The 23,930-nt window shown below is 32.1% G+C and overlaps 1 pseudogene; it reads left to right on the plus strand.

The window, feature by feature from the left end:
- Nucleotides 1-10,766: 10,766 nt before the first annotated feature.
- On the plus strand, nucleotides 10,767-11,686 carry LOC130979490 (glycine-rich protein 5-like; annotated as a pseudogene).
- Nucleotides 11,687-23,930: the final 12,244 nt, after the last annotated feature.

The raw sequence follows: 23,930 nt of genomic DNA on the forward strand, positions 1-23,930 counted from the left end.
AGCTGTGTCACATACACATGGAGTCATTGCTTACCTCATCTTATTTTGTCATTAGATTAGATGGTAAATAATATTTATCCATCTTGAGAGATTACTATACGGACATTATTTTAATTAAAAAAAGTTTAGTAACAAAAAATTTGCAATTCCTAAATTTTTTTATAATTTATTTTATTTATATTATTTAATAATTATTTTATTTTTTATTTTACTCTCTTATCATTTCATTTATCATATTTTTATCAATTTCACTTATTAATGATATTAATTATAATATCATATTCCTTACTATTAGACACTCTTGTAATCAATATTTAATATTTTTTTTTATAATTTAATTTTTATATTTAAAAATATAACAAAAATTAATAATAATAATAATAATAATAATAATAATAATAATAATAATAATAATAATAATGAGGTGTCAGGCATTCACCAAATTAAAATGATAAATATTAGCTATTCGAACACCTAGTCAAGATAAATTTACAAGTTATAACATTAATATCACACTTTTAAAATTAGACAAAAAATAAATTACAGTTGCTATCCTTCTCAACTAAGCTCAATATTATATGTAAGTAATGTATATTAAAATTACTCTATAAATGATAAAATTTTATATACAAATGTAATAATTAATTATGTTAACGCAGATACTGAAATTTTAAAAAAAATATACTAGTATACTATTAAAAAGAGGCAGGTTAGAACATTAAATTTTTACACTATAACTGAAAAATTATTAACTTGCCTTTTCTCTAGAGGCCCTTTATCAACATTTATCATCCGTTGCATTTTTAATTGGCGTGTCGGCTATTGTCTCATCCCCTGTGGGCATTTTTTCGTACATATCTTGTTCATATACACTTTATCCCCCCAATGCATCTGTTTTGTGACTCTTGACTGCACTTTTTGTTTAAATAAATTGGAGGTTGAACAACTATAAGTGATAATAAAAAAAGTCACCTAACACAAATATAATCTGATCAAGTAAATCTAGTACGCTAAAACTTATAAATGAGTTTAATTCAAAAGTTTATCCAAGGCTGCTTCATGCAGAGTAAAGTAAAGAATGGACAATAACATCCACAATTTCAATCAGTTAACATTTATAAGGCCACACAGATAACATCAGGTGTCAGTCATACATAACATCCGAACTAAAAAGACAAATATTAGCTATTCAAACTCCTATTTAAGATAACTACTATTAGCATTAGTTAGATCTTTATTTAATTGGAATAACGCTTATCAAACTATCATACATGTTACACATTAAAACCAAAGTAGCTTAGTAACAAGATTTTTAACTATGCATATAAGGGAGAGTAGAAATGATGTTATACATATTAATCTGTCAATACTCACATAGTTTTCAAAGATATTATTTTATGAAGTGAATGCTAAAACATAAAAAGATATATCTAAATATGTAAGGTCAATTGCCATGCTCAACATAAGTAGCTCCAACAGTTTTTTAAAGATGGATCTATAAGTTACAGCATCAATATCACACTTCTAAAATTAGATAAATAATTAATTACTCTATAGATGGTAAAAATTTATATACAAATATAATAATTAATTATGTTAACGCAGATGCCCAAATTAAAAAAAATTATACTAGTATACTATTAAAAAGAGGCAGGTTAGAGCATTAAAATTTTATACTATAACTGAAAAATTGTTAACTTGCCTTTTCTCTAGAGGCCCTTTATCAACATTATCATCTGTTGCATTTTCAATTGGCGTGTCGGCCATTGTCTCATCCTCTGTGGGTATTTTTATACATATCTTGTTCATATACACTTTATCCCCCTCAATGCATCCGTTTTGTGACTCTTGACTCACTTTTTGTTTAAATAAATTGGAGATTGAACAACTATAAGTGATAATAAAAAAGTCACCTAACACAAATATAATCTGATCAAGTAAATCTAGTACGCTAAATATATAAATGAGTTTAATTCGAAAGTTTACCCAAGGCTGCTTCGTTTAGAGTATAGTAAAAAATGGACAATAACATCCACAATTTCAATCAGTTAACATCCATAAGGCCACACGGATAATATCAGGTGTCAGACATACATAACATCCAAACTAAGAAGACAAATATTAGCTATTCGAACTCCTATTTAAGGTAACTAGTATTAGCATTAGTTTGATCTTTATTTAATTGGAATAATGCTTATCAAACTATCATACATGTTACACATTAAAACGAAAGTAGCTTAGTAACAAGGTTTTTAACTATGCATATAAGGGGGAGAAAAAATGATGTTATACATATTAACCTGTCGATACTCACATAATTTTCAAAGTTAATATTTTATGAAGTGAATGCTAAAACATAAAAAAATGTATCTAAATGTGTAAGGTCAATTGCCATGCTCAACATAAGTAGCTCCAACACACTTCTAAAATTAGATAAATAAGAAGAAGAAATCAGTAGAGAAAGAGACAAAAAACTGGATCAATGACAAGCAATAGGGGCAGGAACCTAAAATTACAGTAGAGAAGTTAAATGAAATCTACAACTTTGTTATTAATGATGTAGCAACAAAAAACTTGAGGCATCCTTGGTAAGACACTCTCATTGTCAAGCTTTTAGGTAGAAAAATATAACTGGTAGCCTTGATTAGAAGGTTAGAAACTATGTGAGAAAAAATGGAAGCATTGAAGTTATATATTTGGAAAATGACTTCTTTATTGTTAAATTTTTTTCTCAAAAAAACCTGGTTTTTGCTCTAACTGGGGTCCATGGAGAATTCATGACCATTATTTCACTATGAGGTTCTGAAAACCAAACTTCAACCCACTCCAAGCTACCATTGAGGCTGTTATACCCTGGGTCAGATTACTCGGATTGGTCATAGAGTATTACGAGGATGAAATACTGAAACGGATTGGGAATATCTTGGGAAGAACCTTGAAGGTTGACTCTAACACAGCAGAAAAGTATAGAGACAAGTTTGCAAGGTTGTGTGTGGAGTTTGATTTAGCCGAGCCTCTTGTTCCTAGTACTCTATTAAAGGAATAAAATACTATAACATTAGTTTTGATTGCATAATGATGCGACATGAGAAAGCTCAATGCCCCAAGTGAAATTTTGTGGTGGCAGCACCAGTGCCGGATAAAGAAGCGGCGGTTGACGGAGACAATAGAGGTACGGAGGCTAGAGAAAACAGGTCTTAAAAGAAACAACCTATAATGATAAGATGCCAGAGAGAATTTCTCCACAAAAGACAAAGCAAGTTTTCCAACCTGAATCTAGAACAAAGAACACTGCTATCCCCCCAATCCAAGCCCATAATGATGAAAAAAGATCCAATAAAATAAAGAAGCCCACAACCATTTCTCAGAGTTCTCTGGCCCAAAACAAAGACATCCAAAAAGTCAAAGTCTCAACCCAGCTCTGAACAGACCCAACAAATCTCCACCCTAACCCATGCTTCAACCAGCCCTGAACCCTTACTTATATCTGTTTTGAACGAACACGTAGAGCACCAACAACCCCACTCCTCAAACCACCCTATGCTTTACCCCCAATAGCAATACCTACCCCATGTCCAATCTGATGAAGGAACCACCATTCTGGAAACAATTGAGATGGAGGAGGAGATTGAGGAGACTTCTGAACCTAAACCACCAAACCTACACTCAATAGATTCTACCATTATGGCTGAAGCAGCTTTGTTCTATGAAAGAAACATAAACCAACATGGTAAGAAAGATGATGATTTACTTATGAAGGAAGGAGACGTAGGAAGGTAGGAAGAAGAGGATAGTAATAGAGAAATAAAAAAAGGAGAGGAGGGAGAGGCAGCCCTCAGAGACGATGAGATGCTCTTGGAGCATTGAGGTTTGTTTCTCATTTTGATTTTTTGCCTATTCTTATGATAATATTCAGCTGGAATTGTAGAGATGCTGCGAGTGATGCTTTTGCTCGCACACTTAAAGAATATGTGAGATTATATAGTCAGAATATTATTATTTTGTTAGAAATAATGTGCAATGGGATCATATGAGAAAGGTGGTTAATATAAATGGTTTCATTTATAGCCATATCAAAGAAGCTCAAGAGTTCAGTGTTGGTATTTGGATCCTTTGGAAGGACCTAGATATCTCAGTTGTTATTGAAAACTCTACCAAACAGTATGTCCACATGAAAGTCTCAACTAATGATTCTAGATCCTGGTTCATGACCACTGTGTATGCAAGCCCAAATGAAAGAATTAGGAGGCAGGCTTGGGGGGAGATAAAATTCACGCCTGATAACTTGAATGGAGAGTGGTTGCTTGTAGGGGACTTTAATGAAATAGTCTGTCCTACTGAAAAAATGTGAGCTTTTTAAAAGCTGGATTAGCACTTGTTGCCTCATTGATCTGGGTTATATTGGCTCAAAATACACGTGGAGAGGCCCACAATGGGTAGGCTTGGAAAGAGTTTATAAACGACTGGATAGAGCACTCTCAAATGGAGGTTGGAGAATTAGATTTGAAGAATCCAGGGTGGAGGTGCTACCAAGAACCAACTCGAATCATCACCCTCTATTAATAACGACAGACCCCCCAACATATAAAAAATAGGCCGTTTCGTTATAAAGTAATGTGGAAGATGCATCCGAATTTTTATGGAGTCATTAAAGATCATTGGATTCAGGGGGTCCTTTTTCCCTTGTGTTGGCTTCCCTAACTAAAAAGTTGAAACAATAGAATTCTGAAGTGTTCGGGAATGTGGGTAGATAAAAAATAAGACTTTTAGACAGGAAGATGGTATTCAGAGAGTAAGTGACTATGCTACGAACTCCTTTCTGTAGAATTTAGAGAAAAGGCTGAGGGAAGAATTAGAAGAGATTCTAAACAAATAAGAGATTATGTGGTTGCAAAAGTCCATAGAGAAATGGCTAGTTGAAGAGGATCAAAATACGAAATACTACCACACCAAAACAATTATCAGAAAAAGCAGAAAAAAGGTGTTGAAACTCAAAAATCATGCAGAAGAATGGGTGGAAGATGCTGAAGACCTGAAGAGGATGGAATTAATTATTTCAAAAGGTTTTACACAGAAAAGGACGATAATCAGAGTGACATTAGCCTTGTTAATAACTACCCAGCCCTCAACCCATCCATAAAGGAGGGAATTGATAGGAGATGGAACTAAAATCATTTTTTATGAAAAGATCTTGTCAATGTCTGGGGCCAGTTAAATGACCACTATCAGTGGTTGATAGGAGATGGAACTAAAATCATTTTTTGGATGGACAGATGGTTTGAGGGAATAAGGCAACTCTAATATGAGACCCTTCAATATATACCTGAGGATCTAAAGAATAGAAATTTGAATTGTTTTCTAAACAATCAAGGAGAATGGGATCAACTGCTTTTGGCTAATACTCTCCCAAGAAATATCATTCAGAAAATCACCCAACAAGACCCCCCTCAGCGGAGAAAAGATTAGATAGATTGGGGTAAAAACACAAAGCAGATAGAGAATTCACAGTAGCCTTAGCCTATAAACACCTCTCTAATCAGTAACAAAGGCTAAGCAAAATTTGAAAAGCTATATAGGAATGAAAAGGACTGAAAATGATCAAAACCTTCATGTGGTAGCTGGGCCACAACAGGTTATTAACAACCAAAAAACGTGCAAGAATCATGTGAATCCTCCCCTTTTATCATCTTTGTACACAAGTGGAGGAGATAGCCTTACATATTCTAAGAGGCTGCCCAAGCACAGCCAAAATATGGTCAACTGCACCAGAACCTAATACTCTATCAGTGTTCTTCACAGCACAACTCGAAACCTAGATAGATTTCAATCTCAACTATGACTTAGGTCAGAACCTGGAATTAGAGTGAAAAGACTTTTTCATGACCACAACTTGGTGGGCCTAGAGATTGAGGAACTAAGAACTTTTTAACAGACCATATTAGAGACCAACCAGTGCAATTACTATGATTTTAGACTATGCCAAAAAAAAAAAAATGCTTTCAACAGTTATAGCATGCTCCATAACAACCAAATCCCTATACATGTTAAATGGTATCCACCACCATAAGGATGGGTCAAATTCAATAGAAATGCATCAATTACAGAAGGGGATGACAGAGCTTAGTGTGGGGGGTTAATCAAAACAAGCATGGGAGAATGGGTAAGTGGTTTTGTTGCTAACATGAATATCTGTAGTATAACGGAGGCAAAGCTCTCAACCATTCTTCAAGGGATGCGATTGACTTAGGATTTGGGCATGCGTCGAGTGATCTTCGAAGCGGATTCTCTGGAGGCAGTTGAAGGAATCGAGAGAGCACGAACTACAGGAGCTAACTTCAGTCCAATCGTTCAAGAGATCATCAATTTTGAACAAAAATCTTAGGAGATTCATTTTAACCAGTGCTACAAGGAAGCTAATCAAGCAGCTAATTGGCTTGCCCAAAGGAGATTTTAATACCAAGTTGACTTACAGTTTCTAGATCTTCCTCCCAAAGGGCTAAAAAATGTTTTGATTATTGATGATAATGGGGTTCCTGTAACCCGCTATGTTATGCCTTAGTTTCCTTTGTTTTTTTTTGGGCCGTTGGCCCCAATATTCACCGAAAAAAAAACACACAAAGTAACCAAACTATTATCTCTCTTCTCTTCGTTTCTCTATTCTCTTCTCTCAATCACCTAAATCTCTTTCAAAAAAGAAAGCATGACAAAATAGATCTGTTAGGGTTCACGTCTTAAAAGAAATAGGTGTTAGCTACAAAGAAGAAAAAAGAAGAAATCAGAAGTTAGGGCACAAAAGCACAACTTAAATTTTAGGCAAAATAAAAAAAATTTATTTGTAGTATCCCAAAATAGCTTGCTGAAGCTTCCTTCCCCCTCATACACATTTCTAAAAAAACAAAAAAATAGAGGCTATGGAGTTCTGTTTGTGGATCAACGATAAAAAAAAGAACTTGGAGTCAAAGCAAGAATAAATGGTTCAAATCTTTAGAGATATTGAAAAAAGGATAAAAGAAAAGATAGAAGGCATGAATGTATGAAATCTAAAAGTTCTGCTACAATTTTATCTCTCTTCTACGTCGTTACTGCTCTGATTTTGTAAGAAGAAGAAGTCAAATATGAGAAGTAAGCTTTAGGTGTGGTAATTGAACTCATACAAAAAAAAAAAGAACTCTTCAGAATGAAGCCAAGGAGAGAGAATCATAATCAAAGTTGCATTGACAGTATTTTCTGTGAGAGTTCAAATTTTAGATAGTGTTTCTACGATAAAGAAATATTTAGCCAAAATGAAAAGTTTTTTCAAAAAGTACTAAAATTGATTCTTCTTATAAGGTTTAAGACTATAAATTATCATCTCTTTCATGGTTTATTATTTTATTATTCTGTTTCAATGTTTATCTTTTTCTATTTTTTCTTGAGTGAAAAAAGGTATAAATGTGAGGCATTTAAAAAAATTAAATAGATAAAAAAGACAAAGAAAGAAACTTAAAAAAAAAAAGTTAAAGTTAGTTTTAAATTTTATTTGTTTGTATTTTTATTTTGCATTTTATATCTGTTCTTTGTTGAGTTAGGTAAATACTTAATGTATTGAGAATTTAGAACGTTGAAGTTTGGTTTGTCTTCGGAAAAACTGAAAGCATGCAATGCAATCATCGTCATATTTACGTGTCAAACACTCAAACTTCTCTTCGGTCGTTACATTTTTCTTCCCTAATTTCAAGTTGTGAGCATAGATATGCCTACCAATTTTTTGGGCGTGAGGGTGTCATAACGGGTATAATTTTTTAGGGTCTTGAAATGGGCATCACTTTTGAAGTACACCTTTTTGGGCCTAAAATGATCAAAGCCCTAAGCCGGGCCTTAAATTCAGAGTTTAATAGTTTATCATTCTCCGTCTTGGTAGGGGAAAAAAGGAACAAAACAATGTGTTCAGTACTTCAGTATATACTGCAGAGTCCAACCCAAAAAAAAAAAAAAAAAAGCTTGGATACTGGGTTATTTTTCTTAATTAAAAAAGTTTTTATTACATTTCTAAAGAAGTTCAGACGAAATAAAAAATAAAAAGATTTCATTTTCATCTTTTTAATACATTTATGAAATAATATGAGTTTTATTTTCTGAGAATTTTCAGTTAGTACAATGAGATGTATTTATTTATCTCTTGATTCTAGTTCGTAAACTAATAGTAAAATGTTTTACTAAGCCAGACAATCAGTTTGTTTTTTCTTTCTTAAATGATTATACATGTATTACATGTAAAAAGAAGCCTTTTTTAACTTTGTAATATGTAAATAAATATCTATAATTTGCCTTTACTGGCTATGTATCAATTAAATAATTAATACATTTTTATGAATTTCTCTTTTTTTTAGTTTAATTTTAATATACTCATAGCATAAAATTTTTTATATAATTATCTAATTAAATTTATGCATTTAGATGACTTTTTAAATAATAAATTTAAAAATCAATTATTTTTATGAATGAAATAATATACAATTATTTATAAAAAAATATTTTATACTGATAATACATAAAAATTAAAGGATTTTTTATGAATTGCTAATGTAAGATTATTTTATACATCGTCGGAAAAGAAAAGTAAACTTATGATATTGGAAGTGCGGTGACTTGAATTTTATAAAGTTGTAACTTTTTTTATTTCATGCAATAGCTTTTCAAAAGCCAGCACAATGTAAGGAACACAATCATAAATTAAATAAACACCCCCCCCCCCCCCCCCCCCCCCCCCCCCCCCAAAAACCCAAAAAAAAAAAGTTTTCCAAAAAGTAAAAATGTAAAGAGCATTTCTTGCCAATGAAATATGCCGTCAATTCATATCGGAACCAAAAAAATCAGTATTATTTGATGAGAGATTATACCATTTTATTATGCTTTATGACGAATAAAATTTATTTATTTTTATATATTTAACTATATTTTATAATGATAAACTAGTATAAGAAACAAGTAGCGTGTGTGTATATATATATATATATATAAGAAAGTGTGTTTTAATTTATGGACTTATGGTGGTGCAAATAAAACATATTCCAACTTTATAAAAAAGTAAATTCCATTTCTCAACACTCATATTTAGATAATTTAAACAAAAAATTTGTAGATATCATAAACTTGTCCATATAAGAATTACACGGAATTTAGAGACGGAAAACTTAACGATCAACCATTTGGAAAAACCGAAAAACAATGGTAAGCAAACACATGTATTTATCTAACCCACCGGTGGGGTTAGAGCATATATGGTAGGTTAACCAATAGCTAATCAGATCCAACCTTGCTTCCAATAATACGAATTCCTTGTTGGAAGCATCTATTTGCCTACTGTCTAGTACGTGCTTCCCACTACTTTCATATCATTTTTATTTAAAAAGTGATTTCATATTATTATTTTTCTGTTTAATTATTTTTAAGAAATAGTATGTGGAATGTGGCTAATATTTTTTTACATTTGAACCAATACTAACCAAGTTATTATTAAAGATATTAGTCTTCTAATATTTTTTTAAAAATTATCTTTCATCTTTGTTTTTTTTTTCTTTGAAAATAAAAGAAGACTCGTCAAAAATGAAAACAATTTAAAAATAATAAATAATAAAAAATGACATTATAAATTAAAGAGTGACAATATATGTACTATTATATTGAGCTAATAAATTAAATTATAGTATGTGATATTGAGCATAGAAGACGATGAACCCACGTTCTCTCCTTGACAAGCCTTTAATTTCTTCTTAATTTGTTGAAAATCATGCCTCATGATGTAATCATCACTTTCACATGGAGAAGACGATAGCATTCAACGCTTCATTATTGGCGAAATAACATACTGACTCCGTAGTTTACAAACTATATATCATAGCATAGATGTAGCTGTTTTTTTTTTGGTTTTCTGTTTCAATTTGCATATTATTTAATACAGAATTAGTGAAAATTCCTATATCTTTATGGTTTAGTCACCCATACTTAATTAACATGACAACTAAACTACTTGGAATAGGTGACATTATTGAATATATAGGATATAATTAAAAATTAAATCCTAGATTTGTTATTGCTTTTGATGAATATATAAAGTAATTTTAACTCAGCTTTATGGCTTCATCACATGTGAGAAAATATGCCTCTCCCCTTTTCTGGTTATGCCAAAAGCAGAGTCTTTTCATTCAAGATATGTATAGTTAACAATGTATAGGATGAACTAGTACCAAGAAAAGAAAATCTAGGATGAGTGACATGTGAAGAATAAAATGAACAAAATTTGTTTGCCATTTTACTAAATTTTTGAATAAGCCTTTTTAAATAAGAGCTATTGCTTATATGCACTTTGTGTAAAAAGTAAAAACTTCTTAAAACATGAATTTATGCTTCTTTAAAATTTGATTTTTTAAAAGCAAATAATAAAACTGACATGAATAAGTTACACACATCTTAAGAAACACATGATTAACAAAGATATTTTTATCAGAATTAAATGAGTTGTAAAAAATAGCATTACTCTTGTTCTTTTATTTATTTTAATTTAGTTTGAATATTGTAATTGACTTGGCTTCTATGTCTAATATCGAAATTTTGGTTTGGACAAGATCCAAAATATTTCAGAGAAAATTAAGGCAGTCATCAACATAAACAGCTGTCCTAGTAATAATATACTATTAAAAAAAAAGCCCGATGCAGAAGCAATTGAGGCCATAGGTGATACTATGAACACATTAAAAGGCTCATACTTATAAATTGAAGGCAAATTGTAAGTGAAAAGAATGACAAACTATTTTATTATTTAAATTATTAAATGTACAACGAAATCATCATGAAGGTCATCTACATACACAAGTGAACACCAAAACAATGAATCGCCAAATAAATCATCATAAATCATCGTCAAAGATATAGAATTAACAAACACCAGAGACAGAGAGAGAAATAAACAAAATTAAAAAGAAAACGCTACTCATCAAGAAGAAGAAGAGCAGGGAGAATAAATCAAACAGATCCCGTACGTCCAAAAAAGAATAAGATCAACAGCCACCGTGCCTCCACGTGGACGACTCCCCAGGGAAAGAATCTCATAAATCAAATCTTGTGAAATTACAAATCTAGGCCAACACCATGGCCAAGAAGGTTCCAGAAAGAGCAGTGCCAGCAATGGCCACCTTGCTCACCGAGAATGCACCGTTGCCAGCGGGTGTGTCAGAAGCAGCTGGGCCTGAAGATGGACCTGAAGATGGGCCAGATGATGGGCTAGGTGAGGGTGGTGAGGTTGAGGTGGAAGGAGCAGGTGCGCCAGCTGAGGGTGCTGGAGAAGATGCTGGTGGTGGTGTGACGGGTGCAGGTGCAGGTGGTGGTGGAGTTGCCTTTGGTGCAGGTACGGGTGCAGGTGGTGGTGATTGCTTCGGTGTTGGTGCCGGTGCCGGTGATGATTTCGGTGGTGGTGGTGGTGTGGTTGTTGGTGGCTGAGTGGGTGCAGCTCCCGGTGCTTGTGCTATGCATGACGTGGCAAACAGACCCAAGATCAAGAACAGTTGCACTGCACGTGAATCCATAACTGAAGCGGTTTTAGTGATGGAAAAGAGGAAGGGGTGGTGTAGAGAAGTTAGTGCTTAGTAGTAGTGGTGGAATGAAATGCGAGGGGAGGGTTATATATATAAAGAGTGAGATTTGGGAATAATGAAGTGAAAGTCTAGAAAGGCCAGCGATTAATAATGTGTCAAATAATGGGCTTAAGATTCCTTTCCAACTCTCTCTCTTTAAATTTATGGTATTTGTTAATAAATGATTGGATAAATTTGACAAAATAATACAAAAGTAATTAAAATTTAGGTGGTACGCATATGACATTTTCATTATTTGTGTTGTGTCTAAGTTCCAAACACTATATACCATCTGTTTTCGTTGCATATACAGTTGTACATGTACCAAACCCACCATTATTCTAAAGGGAACAAAAATAAATGGTTAGTGACCTGTGTTCTTTTACTTTTTATTTACGGGTTTCTTCTAAAAGAGTTTTACATTTTTGCTTAAAGATTTTATTGAGATGACAATTTATAATTTAATAAGTATATGAAATATGAAAATCTTTTTTTGCTATCAAAGTTTAATTTGTATAATTAAATTGTAACAACCTATAAAGAACTAAGATATGAATGTTCTTGTTAATTTTATCATGAATGAGGGCATGGCCCTTGTAATGAGGGATTCAACACTTTTCTCCTTTTATTTTCATCTTTCTTTATTTAGTTTTGTTAGAGAGAAGGGAGACAAATGGTAATATTAGTGGAATGGTACCAATTCTTAGCTGGCACAGCAACTATGGAAGCTGTGTCCAAATTAGGGATTTCACAACATTTTGCATTGGCCACGATACTTTCGTGAGCGTACTTACTTTGTCCTCATGTCCATGTTAGTCGCCGAAAGATTAGCTTAATAACCTTTGTTTGGTGGGTTGCGGAATCAGTGAGAAGTCGCTTTCTTAAGGCACGATTTCCTTAACCTTATTAGTTATTACCCCCCATACCTTAACGCGTTAACCTTCTTTTTCCTCTCAAATAAACTTCTTCAACCACTCTTGTCTTGCAGTCTTGGAGTCGTCTAGTTATTTTACCATATTACCCCCTCTCACTTTTAGCCTTGAATGTTGAATCTAGTCCTCACGCGTGGATCTTACCATTTTCAATTTTCATCCATTGATTTGTTCCCAGTTGTAAGCGGCCATAGATTAGGTCGACACGCGGGTCCTTTTACATGCATGTTTAGGCCTTAAGGCATAAGGTGTAGATGCAAGTTGTAGTCTTGCTGTGTTCATTACTTACCTCAAATGAATTAGCTCTGGATTACAAATCTAAATTCGATTACACTCTGTGTATATATATTTCTTGTACATTTATTTTTAGAGAAAAAGACACATTTTTATTATGTATAGTAGATTTTTTTTACAAATAAAATAAAAAAATAATTATTTTTTATACCTAATTTTTTAATTTTAATTTTTCAAATATGATTTTTTTAAACTCAAATTTTTAAGTAATTATCATAGTAGAGTACACAACAATACATAAATAACAAGTATGACTTTTTCAACATGACCGACAATGACAACTATTATTATTATCTTCACGGTACACACGGAATAAAATCATAAATCATATTTAACAAAAAAATTTTCTCATTATAAATTAAAAAAATCATTATTTCTCCAATAAAAATATGACCTATATATTCTTCTATACTCCTATGTATTTTAAAATAAAAATGATAATAATAGTTGTCATTATGAAGTTTAAAAATTTGAGTCAATCATTTTTTTAAAATTTGAGGTAAAGTTTGTAGGAATGTGGTGAACTTGTTTTGAATAAAAAAATTAATATTTAAAAAATTAAAGTTAAAAAATAGAGTTTTAAAAAATAATATTTTTTTATTTTATTTCAAAAAAAAATTCTATGTATATTAGTAAAAATTTTAATTTTAGAAATTTATCGTTTTCCTCAAACAAATAATAGATACAATGATATGAAGAATGATGCAAATTTTATTCATAGTAAAAAATTATATTTTGCATACAAATTGATGATAAATTATAAGAATCTTTATTTTTTTATCATATGAAGTTAGTGTTACATTAAAATATGTTATATGATTCATTTACTGCCAAATATTTATTGAATGTTATCTTTAATTTATAAAATTTTATTTAAAGTCTTAATATATATATATATATATATATATATATATAAGAGTGACTCTAATTTAAGAGTGACTCTAATACTCTTTTGAGAGGAAGGTAAGAAGATTAGGAGAATTTATTATTTTTTTTGTTTTTATTGTTAATTATCAGTTAAATATCTTTAATTTAGTAATTTAATAATATATTTTTAAATATTAATAATTAATTGATAATAAAAAAAATAAATTTTATTGGCATTTTTTTTCTTTTGCATGTGTTATTGCTATTCTTTTACATTCTTTTTCTTTGTTCATTTGTTTTTAATTTCGCTCACAGCTTTCGAATGTCCATATATAGATGGATTTTTTTCAATCGGTCACTTTTAGATGTGTTTCGGCTATTTTGGAATTTTTTTAATTTACTTAATATTTTTTATATGCCTTGGTTAATAAAAGAAAAAATGAATTTTGAGCATATACTCATAATTAAAATTGAAAGGGTAATAAAGAAAAAAAATACAGGAGACGATCGATTTATAAACTTTTGAAATATTATAATCTTTTGTGTTTTACCAAAATACAGGAGAGGATTTATAAAATAAAAAATCATAGAAATAATTTATAAAATTTATTTTTTAATTTTGAAATACACAAATTGTTGGGAATGATTTTTTTTGAAAAATATAAAAATAAAATTTCAGTTTTCAAGAAGTAATTTTTATTTTTATATATAAAGTCATAGAAAACTATTTGTGAGGTTATCATAAACATGTAATTCACTAAAGTCTGCTGTTATAGTGCAATTCATCCACTATACCACAATATACAAATTAATTTGTGAAAAATGGGATATTGTTTTTTGAAAAAAAAAATATTACACCATAAATATGAGATTAATTGATTGTATTTTTTTTAATTAGTGGATCATGTTAGCTAGCAAATTAGTTGAAAGTATATATTGGTCGAATAGAATTACTTACTACAAAGAAAGAATTTTAGGTTCTAAAGTAAAATAGAAATTAAAATTGTAACATCAAACATATTATTATGAATAATAACATAATGATTACTTTCATACGTAAATTACTACCCCCTAGCATAGAGCAAAAGTTCTCTCAATATTTTATTATTAATTCTTTTTTTTTGTTAACCTCTTGTCACCTCATTTGGGTTGTTTCTAATTATTATCTTTTTATTGTTATTACTAGTATTTTTCAGGATAGTATTTAAAATAAATATGATTGATAATTGGGGAGAGAGAAACAAATAATTAATAAAATACAAGAGCCGTTACAATTGGAAAACAACTACCAATCTAACATCATCATCCCTTCAACTCCTCCATGCAATATTTTTTTTTTGTTTTAAAAATAAATTAAATTTATGGTGCATGTTTTGTTGTCGCGCTAGTGCTACCGTTGCGATTTGTGAACATGGTGAGTGGTTAAAAGTTTAAAACTAAGAAAACATTATATTATGTGCGCAGCTGTAATTATTACCGGACAGCACAGTCATTAACAACACGCACGTGATGCGAAAATTGTTGAGAGTTGAGACCAACCATGTGGCAAAATGGGGAAATCCAATGTACCCCCCATGGTCATTTCTTGTACTCTAATTAGCGAAGTCTTCACTGTATACTATTTTTATTTTAAAAGAACTTTAACGATGAACTTATTAGGAGCTGGCAAAAGCTGGCAATTATTGGAGATCTTAATAATGTAAGTTTACTTGTACTACATACTTATTGTGCAATTTTTTATGTTTGTCCGATTCAATTTCGTGAAACAATATATGAGAAGTGATATCTTATGGTGCATGATAGTGATATATTATGATCCAGCCTGAAATAAAGTATAAGTATCTCATGAAAACTTTTATCTTGATTTGAATTGAAGCATACTCATTTTTTATGAATTATATTATGGTACATGTTATAGTGCTTATGGTTTAAGTAAATTTGGTAACTATATAATTTTAACAACACTTAAAAAATATTGTTAAAATTAAAGTAATATTTTTTATTATTTAATATTAACTTTTAATTAAAAAATAAAAACATTGTCAAATTATAAAAAATATAACTTTAATTTTAGCAATATTTTTAACCATTATTAAAATTATTTATCCATCATAACCACCATATATAGTTATAAGCACTATAAACTCCACCTTATATTATAGGTTAAGATTGGGAATTATATGGGAATAATGTTTGATAGCAACAACATTTAATTGATTGAGTGATAGGTAAACTTGTCTCTTTTTTAATAGATCAGAATTCAAAAAATAAAAGTGTGAAAAGAAAGACAGTAATAATTAATTAAATTTTCTAAAGGAACTGAGGAAAGTATTCCTATGAAAACTTGACTTTATTTTATTTTCCACATAAATAAGTACATTAATAATATACTACTGCAATTTATTTTTTGATCGAGACTTTATGCATTGTACTACATTGATTATACCATCTTTGCATTTCATTTTTCTACAACGTAGGGAATTGAAGGTCGATACAACTAATATGAGCCAACTGCCAACGTATATTGGTTAAGTTTAAAAAGTAGGTGGTTGTGTTTTTTGGTTCGTCTGAAAATATAAAGAAAGAGACACAAGCCTCACGCCCTCAAAAAAGTTGGTTGGTTTTTATAAACAAATAGACAAATAGAAGACCCCAAAAAAAAAAAAAAGACAAATAGTAATTCCAGATATGAAAAAAGATAGTTTCATATTTCCGAAAACTTGGAACATTATTTCAAGACTGAGAATTGAATTGGATGTCACAATTATCTACCACACTATAACGTAAATAATGCAACCTAGTAGGGTAGTAAGGTACTAATATCAATGAACATAATTAATTAAAGACGTGACCCCTTTTTTTCTTTTCTTAATGCCACTACTACGTTTAATTTTTTTTTTTCATTATTAACTAGACGATGCGTCTTATCTTTTGACCCAAGATAAAAGAACCAATAAATAAATGTCAAGGAGGTTAACTCTCCTCCAAACTCAAATTCGAATTCTCTTAAAATGAAACATTAAAGCCACTTTGTTAAACTCCCAAAGGTTCATATCTTTTAATACCACAACTTGAACTTGCAATTTATTGTTTATAATTTCAAGTTTGTTTCACTAATTATATACAATTGCAAGTGTTTCTCACTAAAATGCAATTCCAATGCACACAAATAAATTAAAGGAATTACTAGGTCCTAAAAAGAAAAGGGGAAGAAGTGTTGTTTGAATCTTAGATCACTAACGCCAAATAATAGTGAAGAAACAAAAAGTGAGTAAAGTAGTTATTACTTGTTTATATTAAAAAGTAGTTATTATAATAGAATTTATACGAAAAGAAGTAACAGTTATTTTTTTTTCCTTTAGTTCGTATATATAGGCCTATAGGGTGCACAGCTTATATATTTTACACATAAATCAATACAAACTTTATCTAATTTTTTTTATCTTATTTTCTTTTTTCAATTATATTATTTCCTTTTTCCTATTTATTCTGTTATGTTTTTTATCAATAGATCAAGAAGCCTTTGTTATGGTATCCAGAGCTTCAAGTCCAGTAACATAGTAATTATACTGACAAATTCATCATCAACAAAATATCTTTTTCCATCCACTTCGGACAAACTCGATAAAAACAACCATATGACATGGAAGCAAATTACACTTATCATACATTGTTCAAAGTTAAGACTTTGTTGATAATTTAATTTTTTATTTGAAAAAGTGTCTTCAAAATTTGAGAATGATGCTGTCAAAACTGCAGACACAAAATCAACTACTTATAATAAGGAATGAAAGTTTCGAGATCTCTCCCTCATGATTTGGCTTCTTGTCTCAGTCTCTCCAACTATCAAGAACAAAATCATCAAATGAGGTCAATTTCATGAAATGTGAAGCAAAATCTCATAATGTTTTACTGGTTGTTTAAGAGGCAGAATCAAAGATACAAATTAATGTAAGAAGTTATTCAAACAATTCGTACGAAGTGATCTACGAACAGATCAAACAAAAAATAGAATTACAAAAATAACTTGAAAAAATCTCAACTACACGAAATCGGACTTAAAAAGAAAAATTAAAGAAACACGAATATTCAACAAAAAATATTGAGGAACAAATCCTGAACATTACTTAAAGGTTACCAAAATAACTAAAAGTAAAGTAAAGTGTTCGAAAAAAGCTACGAGCTATTACAAAATAAAAACGTCAATATGTTTACAAGTCGGGCCATCTCAAGAACAATTACACAAACAAACAAGAGATCACAGAGAGTCAAGGTTTTTCCCGACACGGCATCTTTAGCTGGAGGAGATGGAGGGAACATAGAAACCGGAATTGCCTCAATGATCTCAGGAGAAGCATCCACAGTAACAACCTCTGGAGTGTCCTCAGTTCGGGCCTTAGGAATTGAAGAAGAAGGGCCAGGTTGGCCCTTAGGATCAGGCATAGTTACCTCGTCCTCATCAGGGGAAGGAACGATCTTTCTCTCAACCACAACGTTGTCCATATTAAACAAAGAAAGGTCAAGATCAGGAGCCAAAACTCGGATTTGAGCCTTGCGGTTCTCATACATCTCATTCATCCCCCTGACCACATGGCCTTGGAGCTCGGCAAAATCATCCCAGGCAGATTGAAACTTCTCCTTCGTATCAAACAGCTCCCCATAAGTGCGAGAGTAGCTCTCCTCAGTCCTCTTTTTTATCTCCTCCGCCAAACTTCGATGCCGCCTCAGCCTTAGTAGCCCGAGCCTTAGCTTTTTCCATATCCGACTCAAGCATGGCATTCTTTTCCTCCAACTCGGCCTTCAAGCCATTCAACCTCTCCACATCAGCCCGAGCAGCGTTCATAAATGCCCCAATAGCATTAACAGGAGACTTTCTCAGTTCCTTGGCAAAAGCAGTATTCCAACCAGCCATTTGAATGCAGTTGCGAGTCATATACTAAAGATGGTTAAGAATGGTCACATCATCCATGGACGCATAACTATAGGGCAAGATGTGCTCCTCACTCCAACCAAAACTATCGAAGTCCTTATCATTAATACCCACCACCCCAATGGTCTTTTGCTTCTTAGGAGTTGGCCCCGAAGCGGTAGGGGACGAAGGCGCGCCCGAGCTCGCCAAAGGCAGATCAAGATGTATCAGGTGAACAGCTGGAGTGGGAATGACCTTCCTCTGAGTACCAGAACCCGAATTCGGGTTTTTCGGTGAAGGTTGGGAAGAAGAATCCCCATCTTCTTGGCCTTAAAGGTTCTTAGCAGCAACTGTCTTCTTAGTGTTGCAGAGAAACCGCATTGACGAAGTGGACTTCGAAGCCATCTCTGAAAAAAATAGGAATACACAAGTTATTAACATAAATACATAAATGACAAGGTAACACATAAAGACAAGAGGTCGGAGAACTACCTAACTCAAACCGGAGAAGGCTGGGATCCTCTAAAAAAATTTTCGTATCCAAGTGAGGAGCTCGACCCCAGCACTCTTCCAACACACCAACAAAGACTTGCTCGACCTCATCTAAGTTATCTATGCTATACTTAACCACTACAACATTCTTTTGCCAATAAAGGAAAAATGAGGGCGCATCACTCTCATCTAAAAAGAAAGGTCGGACATCTTCCACGACCCAGACCTTAAAGTAATAATTATTGAAGTCGTAAAATGACTCATCAAAGATAGAGAAGACTTTCCTACCCAGACGGCACGGAAAGAGATCCAATAAGCTTTCGCCTTTTGTGCCCTGGGCTTTGTCAAAACAAATAGGTAAAGAAATAGACTAACAGAAGGTCGGACACCTAGCTCTTGACAAAGAAGCTGAAAAATTTTCATTTATGCCCAGGAGTTAGGATGAAGCTAGGAAGGTGCTACATTACAAGTCCAAAGAATCTCGGTCTCAAACTCAGTAAAAGGAAGGGCAATACCCAATTTGGTGAAAAAACAATCATACGCATAGAAAAAGGGACGCTCAAAACTATCCAAAGGTGGAAAACAAACCCTCTCCTCAGTGTCAGAGACAACTAACTCGTAATCCTTCTCATCTTCCCTATTGACACATATCCTATGAAATCTACGAAACTGGTCACAGTACTCCCGATCCACTACAGTCACGCAACAAAGAACTACGGAATTTATCCAGTTACGAAGGCTAGGAGGGATTTTGGTGGACATTTTTGTTAGAACCTTACGAGACATAAAGCTACACCTACAAATACAAACAGCAAAAGAAATCGTTACTACAAACAACCCGAACAAGGGCAAGGAGGTCGGGCAAACTCTGAAAATTTGCCAACTTCCCCCCTTTTGTTTTTCAAAAAGGGTTACATTCAAGCCAGAAAGTGCCCCTCTAACACAAGCAGTACAACATTGCAGTGATACCTTCGGAGGTAGCACAGACAATCAAAGCAAAACCAACCACATTCCAAAAATCCACAGAAAGATGAAACAAAGAAAGACCCCTTTTTTCCTTCTTGCAAAAACAACAAAACGAAAAACATAATTCCCAAAGATAGCAAGGCAGAATAAAGAAAGCGCTGCAAAACACCATCAAAACAAGCACATAAAAAAACTACTAACGTTCGCCAAAACCATCCGAAACAAACAGCCAGAGCAAGCAGAAGAGATGTGAAAATCATTAAAATGCCAACCTAGATAGAAGGCGAAAAGGGAGAGCGCGTCAAGTAGCAGTATTGCAAACGTTCCCCTCCAAGAAGGAAGCCTCTCAGGAAATCCAAGAAAAAGATAATCTTGAAAGCAAGGATAATCGAAAAGCAACGAAAAAATTTTTTGTTAGCAAAGGAAAACAGAGAGAGAAAAAGAGTCGCAGAAAATGAAAGGAAAAAATAAAAGAAGAAGAAGATGCACCAAGTCTTTTATAAATGGCGAAGAGTAAAAGCCCAATAACTGAGCTTTAAAAACGCACACAAGAATCAAGGAAACTGTCGCGCCAATCCAGCCCCACATTTAATGCAGGGTAACGTTTGGATTTTCAAAACAAAAGCTGATTACCTGAGCTGCCACAAAAGAAGCACCCGATATCAGAAGCCGCGAAATGCTTGAGCACGACTTATGAAAAGATCGGCGCTCAAGCAAGGGCACTGTTCATACTCTGTCCCGAGAACAAGGCCGAGGTCAACAAAGGACAAAGGGCTGACTTAAGAGGAGAGCCTTCCATCCCCTACCCGACCTCTCGAAAGAGGTCGGATATCAACTAGGGAGCCCAAAGACCCGCATACCCAACGTAGCGAGGTCACTGCTTCTAGAAGGCGGTGACCAGGGGAATAAGATCTCAACAAACTCCTAAGGTATAAGATAGATAAGATTATCGTCTCCAAGGAGATCATCAAATTTTAATATAAATACACTGGTACCCCCCAGATATAACTCACGTTCTACTTTACTAAAAACCTATCTAAAACCCTTGCTAACTTAAGTATCGGAGTCTCTAGCAGGTACCACCACCCACCTCCTCATGAGGAACTCGGACAGACGGTACATCAATGCCAACAAGTCAGATGCTGCCACTTAAAAAAATTTGAACCTCACATTCAGACCCAACTCAACGTTTCAGGTAACCCTTAAAACAATCACCATAACAGGTTATTTCAGAAAATAAAAGGACTAATAAAATCCTTCGATGTCTTAGACCAAATTGATCAGGTAGTAGAACCAATCAATTATTCGAGTAAAAAACAAAAGTTAGAACAAATTCATGCAATATTACTATTTGAAACGAAGAAAGAATATAAATATCACTCTTATTTTAATATTTTTTTTATCAATTCATGCATATATACAATACCTATATATATATATGCAGAATGATATTATTAAAAATGGGAATGAAATTATCCATTTCTCCAAATATATGTGCATATTCTAATAAGTCAAAACTTAGAACAAAAGTTAAGACCTAGTTTTCTTTTTTTTTTTTTTTTAAAAGCTTCATTTTGTCGCGTGAAAGTACTAAGCTAACATTAAAAAAAAAAAAAAACTAATCCCAGTTATTCTCACTTATCACTTACATTCTTCACTACTACATTACTTTAATTAAAGTGGATGACCAAGACCCACCAATTCCAATGCCCAATTACCAACACTAAAATAGTATAGCGGTTATAATGTAAATTTATTTTTCCCACCATAGATTTGGGGGATAATCTTTATCCATTAGTAAAATGATATCCTATGGTGGCCAATTTGGCTGAGGCAAATGGCGACCAACGAACTGACGGCATTTGTAACATTAATTTAATTTATTTTAGTTTGAAATTTCCGAATTGTAGAAAGTGCCAATTGAAACTTGAAAGTGCTGTCTTGTTGTTTGCTTTAGAACATGGGAGTTTGCATCGCAGGTTCCACTGTTTTCCATCAAAGGACGAATGGATGCTCAATGCAACGATAATAGCGTCAGAACAGTAGGGACAACTTTTATTCTTCCAACCCTCATTATTTCATTTAATTTAATTTATATATGATCGTGTATTACAGACCCGAATGTTGCATTCATGACCAAGAAATTGTAGACATTAGTCTCCTAAAAGTGGCCCTCACAACACGAATTTAACGTTATTTTGATCAAATTTTGGATAAGGCCTGGAAATAAAAGTAAATTAGATAAGATGTGTAGGCTATATATATATAAGATTGGAATTGCCGTGACTAAACAAAATTCAAGTTCCCTACTATTGCATTTAGCTTGTCGACCACTGGTTATTACTTATTACACTTGTCCATTTGTCATACAAAATATGAAGAAGAAGATAATTAGCACCTTTAATTTGGATTCGTTACCATAGATTGAATGATGTTACTACCGTATGAGTGTAGAAACTTTGAAAAGTGAATTGACTACAAGTTTGTGCGGTATTTGATTTATGAACCAATCAACGGGTGCTAAGTATATGCAAAAGATAGCTTCAAAAGATTCTATCCAATGCCATTAATTAAGCTTCCATCCTTTTCCTGAAGGGGAAAAAGTGTTATTAGATAATTTTTATAAAAATTTAACTGAAATATTCGATCACATCTATTTTTATAATTGTTTATGTGATTAATATAAAAAATAATTATCTGATATGACATTATATAATTAAATACACATTTAAGATTATTTTATATAGATATTAAAATTAAATTCATTTTATACATATGTAATATAGACTATTTAACAAAAGGGTGATTCATCCGTACTATAAACACATACTTTACTACTTTAGGTAATGTCACGAATTTTTTGCTTTTAATATTAGAGTAATAATAGTATTTTTTTAAATGTAAATTGTTAGGATGTTATTCTCAAACTGTTTAATTAGAGAAGTAGAAATTGGACCGTTCTATTTGTTAGAAGTATAAAAATCGGATTGTCCGATTTGTAGAAGTATAGAAATCGAACGGTCTGATTTGTATTAAAAAAAATTAAAAAATTTGAGATATAAAAATCGGACCCTCCGATTTATATACTTTTCACAATTTTAAAAAATACTAAAAATTACAGTGTTAAAATATATCACTATTTTTAATTCTATATAAAAAAATTAACCTAATGTCACTAGTAAAATTCAATTCATTCGTTTTAAAGAGTAATCTCTCAACATATTCTTATTTAAATATGTAACTTATCTAAATATGTAACTCTTTTTAATTGTAACTTACTTCAAGTTTCACACATATAGACAGTACAATGAAGTCCATGCAAAATATAATGGAGTAATAATACAGGGTATAAGGACGAGGGATTAGCACACTGAATTACACATTGCATTTAATCAATTTAAAGAAACCTGGATAAAATAAAGACACTCGCATGTCAATAATTTTTCGTAGAATTATTTTTTGGTATAATATTTTCGTAGCATATATTCACATGTAATAAGACCCAAAGGCTAAAAGAGATTCAAACCCAGCAGCCTAACGGCGTTGAACAGATCCATTTTTCTTTGTATCGAGAGTTTCACAAGCTAGCTTTATATTGGGCCGAAACCCATTGGAAAACTAAAGAAATTAGATACGAACAAGAATAATAGTTATTGGATATTTTAAAGTACATCAAGTACTCTGTCCAAAACAAAACACAAAAAAAAAAGTAGGTTAGGGTTTCTTTAATCAATTTTAAAAGCACTAAAATTCTGACAAAAAAAAGGCACTAAAATTTTAATTATTTAAAGACTATAGTTTTCTTGAAATACCATATTAATTCTTAATAAACTTGTAACTTCCATAATGTGCACTAAACCT

This window comes from Arachis stenosperma, chromosome 5 (genome assembly GCF_014773155.1).
Source record: "Arachis stenosperma cultivar V10309 chromosome 5, arast.V10309.gnm1.PFL2, whole genome shotgun sequence".
Taxonomy (NCBI): domain Eukaryota; kingdom Viridiplantae; phylum Streptophyta; class Magnoliopsida; order Fabales; family Fabaceae; genus Arachis; species Arachis stenosperma.